The sequence below is a fragment of the Schistocerca cancellata genome, chromosome 8 (assembly GCF_023864275.1).
Source record: "Schistocerca cancellata isolate TAMUIC-IGC-003103 chromosome 8, iqSchCanc2.1, whole genome shotgun sequence".
NCBI classification, from domain to species: Eukaryota; Metazoa; Arthropoda; class Insecta; order Orthoptera; family Acrididae; genus Schistocerca; species Schistocerca cancellata.
This window is the reverse complement of record NC_064633.1, coordinates 184,206,291-184,212,842: the sequence shown is the minus strand read 5'-3', so window position 1 is coordinate 184,212,842 and position 6,552 is coordinate 184,206,291. Positions and strand designations below refer to the sequence as shown.

The 6,552-nt window shown below is 44.0% G+C and overlaps 1 pseudogene; it reads right to left on the bottom strand.

The window, feature by feature from the left end:
* Positions 1-5,574: 5,574 nt before the first annotated feature.
* LOC126096091 (5S ribosomal RNA) lies at positions 5,575-5,691 on the bottom strand (annotated as a pseudogene).
* Between the last annotated feature and the right edge of the window lie 861 nt (positions 5,692-6,552).

Below are 6,552 nucleotides of genomic sequence, written 5' to 3'. Positions count from 1 at the left end.
GTTCTAGCCGTGCACAGTCGATACAATGTCCGAAGTCAATCATATTGGTATAATTGACATCAGTGGCATTAGCGTCTCAGTAAAGATACACATGCTGGGAGATATGCTGGGGGCAGCAGACATAAGTGTAGTTTTTCTGCACACTCCAGTAATGTTTTATGGTTATGATATCTACCGTTTAATAGTTGCCACACTCTTACGACAAGGAATAGTGGCAGGAGATGTGGAACACTTACCATCTACACCTGGGCAATGTCTGCTTGACGAATGTTTATGCACCATCTGGCTCGAGAGAAACCTGTTACACAGAGGAAGTGCCACCTCTCTTTTAAGGACGTCAGGAGAATTACATTGTCGGCGGTAACTGTAACAGCATTCTGCAGCCCGAGGACTAATGCGCGCACATCGTCCCTTGCCTGGCGTTACAAACGCTGATCTGAGACCTTGCACTGCATGACACCTGGGAAATGACGGACAGTGACAGCGAAAGATATATGTACCATTACAAGCCGTTGACTTAGTCGACTAGACAGGACGTATGTGTCGCGTTGTCTACGCACGGCGATGATTGACGGGGGGTGTGACCTATGGCCTTTACAGACTACCAGACTTGCATCTGCACCACTCTGCCACGACAAAAGACATGACACAGCAGCGATCCATGGAAGCTAACACTACCCACCTGTGGGGTTATAACTGTTTCCAGGAGGTTCAAGAAACATGGCGTCAGTGTCAATGGCGTCAATATGCGTACGTTTCAATGCTTAAATGGTGGCTTTGGTGTGTCATACAGGCTTTCTGTACAACCTTCAAACAATATGGCCAAGATAAATCACGTTGGCAATGGATGACTTCCGAATTTTATTTCAAAGCCCTACATGAGCTGGCGATGCAACCAACTTTTCCCGACCGTCAACGGGCTCTTCAGCGTGTCAAAGCACAGCTGCGGCACCTTATGGCAGTGAAAATGGAAGATGTTAAGGTATATGCGAGGATGCTTGATGCGTTACGGAACGAACAACAGTCATTACACTACATCTGAGTCAAAGGTAGCAATGGCGACTTGCTCTTGTACGGGACATCAAAATGGCCGATGGATCGCGGGCCACGTTACAGAAGGATATTTTATGTGCTTTCACTCACGACTATCGCAGTTTCTATGTGGAGGACCAACTGGACACATGAGGACTCGCAGACGCGCTTCAAGAAATGCCACCGGTCGAGCATTCCACTGAACTGGACGGCCTTATAGCTGAAATTACCACAGATGATCTCGATGCTGCCCTAAAGTGTGGTGCCCTAAACAAATCTCCTGGTTCTACCGCACCATTGTTCCTCTGATGGAACCAACGTGAATACCAACAGTAAGGTGGCAGCCCATTTCTGTTACCTTCCATGACCAACGGTTAAGGTGATAGTCCATTTTACCACCTTCCGTAAGCATCTCCTCGACGAGATAATTGGAATTATACGTCACGTGCCATACTTTGTGCCTAACAGTTTCCATGTCAAATGATAATGAAAATGTACTTGACTGATCAGAATACGATACTAAGTAATCCCTTTTCCCATTTGCATGCATATGTGTTTCGGTAGCAATGCCAATCTTGAACAGAGTGGAGATATGAGCCGCAATATAACATTTAAAAGACATTTTGCAGACCGATGACGAAGAACGAATCTGCCAGGCTACAGAAAATGGTACAGTTTTGATCAGCAGATGTCATTAGATGACTGCAGCTCTTATTTTGACGACGTTTGTACAGTAAATATTTTGCTCGAAAATATTCGAAAGCTTCCACTCCAAGAAAAACACTTAAGCTGATCCAGGAGTATATAGTAAATGTATGACGTGTGTGCTGGACAGAAACGTTAAATTTACAATATTCTAGTGTAATTGCTACTTGCCCTTTCAGGTATTTTCTTATTTATTTTTCTTTTTATATTTTGTTCCACCACAAAAAAATAAGGGGTAGCGCAACCTTTTGCCAAGTTAATATTCTCTCGAAAGCTTTCGTAGATCTGAGGTGTCAGATAGGTATATGGATAATTTTCGTGAAAATAATAAAATCTTACAATTACATGTTGACCAGGATCTAATCGCGTAAACATGTAGAGGGACAAAGAGCGTCAGCGCGGTACGACATGACAAACTGGTAGATCACAACAGGGTCGCCAGGTACGGGGATTGGAGCAGATCGAGCCAGGTGAGTTGCCTGGCACTAATCGTGTTCAGCACGGTGTGAGACAGAAGGCTAGAAATGAAACGGTGGTACCATGTAAAGAACAAGTGTCACTTCTAGACGTGGGGAAGCAGAAGTAATCGATGATGAGTCAAGAGCGGAAGTAGCGGAAATTATGACTGGTGATGAGGAGGACGAATTAGTTTGCGTGGAACCGCACACAACCATAGAGAATCGCAGGCCGCAAGATTCTAAAGAACGTAATACTGAAAGGTTGAATGTTAGTGCACCAATACTATGTACAGGGGAGAAAGAATCTGCAGCTGACAAACGAAACAGGAAAAGATTGTATGCAATGGTAACAGGAAAGGACAATATACACCGCGACGAACTTGACATGTTCGAATTTTTGCAGGAACTGAGTCGGAATATTAGCGTTAAGCCAAAAACAAACCTCTCAAGAAGTATCAGATACTGAAAAAAGCAACAAGAGATTCGAGAAAAACGAAAAGAGATTCGAGAGGCAAACCCGCGACTTTACAGAAAAGCTGACATCAAAACAAGAACATATGGAGAAAAATATCCGTAACGTACACAAAGAAATGACGAAAATCCGAAGCGAATTAAACACCTTAGAGGACGAAACTTCGAAGGGTGTCGAGGTCCTAAACAAAGACGTACCTAACTCCAAAATAATCGCCACTAGGGCTTAGCGTAAGGCAAGAGAAGCAACAGAAGAAATGGTTGCAAGACAGAAAGAAACATATACCACGTTACAGAAATAAAAAAATAGAATTCTCACAATTGAATCCACAAACAAAGAACAATGAGAACGGTTGAAATCAGAAATATTGCAAAGCATGGAGAAATGCCGTGATAGCTGCAGCGTTAATTCAGAGTCCATATATGCTGTTTAACCTCATAAAATTAGATTAAAGCTCTTCTTGGAGTAAATAGGAGTAAGGCGTGGAATGTCCGAACTGTGGAGAGTGACCAAAGATTGCATCAAAGTAATAGTGAAAAGCGGGATTTACGAAGGAGAAAGAACGTGGAAAGACATCCAGAGCCGAAATTGAGTGTAATGTAGGACGCATGAAAAAGCACGAATGGCCAGACCTTCATAAAAGAAATAATCTTCAGTCAAAATTACGCGAATTACGTGACATAACATCAGGATAAAAACAAACAGAAATGATAATACCGGAAAAAATCCTATGAGACATGCGTACAAAGCAATGCACGCAGGCAGATTCAAACAAGACTAATCACAGGTATTGTATACAATTACGAACGAAATGTGTATCAGGATACAATACGGAACAGTCCATGACGTACAGTTGTCCAGTGGTGTTGGTAATGCAAGACACAGAATCGATAACGGGCGTAATTCAGGGACCCGATGGAATAGACAATGTTAATTGCAGGGCAAGGAAACACAGGTAGCTGCGTACCGCTAAGACGACGCAATTCGCATCTAGAAATCTGCAATACCTGACAGCGGTTTCACATGCAGAAAGTAACAATGTGGACACAACATGTGGAAGCTGCGGTGAGATGGCAGAGTCAGCACCACATGGTGGAACAACAAATTTTGATGACGACCACATCTTAACAAGCAGAAAGTTTCGGCATTATAAAGAAGGTGGAAACACATTGCAGCTACGGACCCGTATAAATCAGTTCCAAGTGGCAAGGAACTGCACATCAAATAATGATTTTTGAAGCATCTTTTCTTAGAATGTAGTGGTCAACTGAAGCAAAAAATCGTACAAAGTATGAGTTGCTCCAAAAGACCGGTTTCGAACGTTCTCGGGACAAGACTCAGTAAAATACTTTGAGAACATTGTGAAAAGAAATCAGTGTATGGACACACCGCACAGTGATGGGGAGCTGATGACTCTGTACGATGAAATGAAACTCCCGATTCAGTATCGACAGTCCTTAGTAAAAAGAACAGTGGAAAATGTGCAAGTGTTTAAAGGGATTCAGGGAGAGTTGGAATTCGCATTTAGTGCAGAAGAAGCGCATAAGCAACGGTATCAGAGAGAATGTAACACTGATAGACAGAGGACCGGCAATACCAGCGGCTGTGGAAGAGCAAACACATGCAAAACATAGACCGGAATATACTGTATAATAACCCAGCTAGTACTGGTAACAGGTTCAGTTATAAGACAAGCAACAAAGGAAATGGCAACTCAAATACATATGAGCGCCTCTGCAATGTGCAAGGCAGATAAAATATTTTCCAACCACGCAACCAAAACTTTAGTGATGCAAGAACAACAGGATCAGAGCAGTCAAAAGAATGATGGTGAAACAAGAGGAGGAGATAAGACCACCAAATCCGGAACGTCGTCGGAATTGACTAGGCGTGGAAGTGAAAAACCAGGATGACATTGGGTTTCTCTCACCCAAACTCAGAACCGAAAGTAGGAGAATCCTCGTACTTACATATTGTGCGTAAAGTGAACAAAACAAATCACATGGAACAAAAGATGGGGAAAAAAGGTAAAATCTCGTGTTGGGACACAATAGACCAGGAAGCTAGTGACGAGGTGGATGATCAATCTTCTTTAATAATAGAACAAACAGAGGATGATGCAGGCTCAGAGTGTCTAATACGAATGTTGGAAATGGATGCGGAAGACAGAGAAATCCTTCAAGAGAGCGCAGGTCCCGTAAGAACATAGGTGGAATCACGAGAAGAAATGGAAACCACAGTGTTAAGTTCAGTGGAAGCAAGCTACCTGACATTAGATGAAACATACGATTTTATACACGATAGGCACGAGAGAAATGCAGATTCAACCAACAATAATCTAGACATACAAATCCTTGAATCGGAAACAAAGGAAATAAACTGCTTCAAGTACGAATCACTGGAGAAAGAGGAGGAACCAAAGACGTCAATAGATGTACATCCAATCTTAAAGTATCCATAGATAACATAGAGGTGAAAGCGATTCCTGGCCGCCGGGGTGGACGAGCGCTTCTGGGCGCTACAGTCTGGAACCGCGATACCGCTACGGTCGCACGTTCGAATCCTGCCCCGGGCATGGATGTGTGTGATGTCTTTAGGTTAGTTAGGTTTAAGTAGTTCTAAGTTCTAGGGGACTGATGCCCTCAGCAGTTGAGTCCCATAGTGCGCAGAGCTAGCCAAAGCGATTCCTGGCAGTGGGAGTGAAAGCACTCCGTCTTCAGGCCACAAGTGGCCCATCGGGACCATCCGACCGCCGTGTCATCCTCAGATGAGGATGCGGATAGGAGGCGCGTGTGGTCAGCACACCGCTCTCCCGGTCGTTATGATGGTTTTCTTTGACCGGAGCCGCTACTATTCGGTCGAGTAGCTCCTCAATTGGCATCACGAGGCTGAGTGCCCCCCGAAAAATGGCAACAGCACATGGCGGCTGAATGGTCACCCATCCAAGTGCCGGCCACGCCCGACAGCGCTTAACTTTGGTGATCTCACGGGAACCGGTGTATCCACTGCGGCAAGGCCGTTGCCAGTGGGAGTGAGATAACAACCATTTCGGAATATTTATTTAATCGTTGTAACGCCGAGCAAAAACATACAGTTCTGTAAACTAGGAAAACGAAAATCAAGTGATCAATAATTGGACGCTCAAATGAGATCATAATACAAACTAGAATTACGACGTTATCAGGGACACCACTTAGAAACCAATTTCGTGATCATTCCAAAATTTCCCATCGAGATGATTACAGGAGTCGATCATCATACTGAGCAGAAGGCAATATTAGACATGGGAAATGGGTGTCTGGTCTTTGGGGACATTACGATTCACTTCGAAGACAAAATTATCAACATATCCATATCAGTGGAATACTTTCAATTGCAAATTGAGACAGATGATGGGAATACTGAGGAAAAACACCCATGCTATGTATGGACTGAGGAACTGTTCTCAATAGATAACGAACTTACTGAGGAAATACCTATCCAAACTGACAATAAATCAAATATCCTACACGCCTGGAAATAGAAATAAGAACACCGTGAATTCATTGTCCCAGGAAGGGGAAACTTTATTGACACATTCCTGGGGTCAGATACATCACATGATCACACTGACAGAACCACAGGCACATAGACACAGGCAACAGAGCATGCACAATGTCGGCACTAGTACAGTGTATATCCACCTTTCGCAACAATGCAGGCTGCTATTCTCCCATGGAGACGATCGTAGAGATGCTGGATGTAGTCCTGTGGAACGGCTTGCCATGCCATTTCCACCTGGCGCCTCAGTTGGACCAGCGTTCGTGCTGGACGTGCAGACCGCGTGAGACGACGCTTCATCCAGTCCCAAACATGCTCAATGGGGGACAGATCCGGAGATCTTGC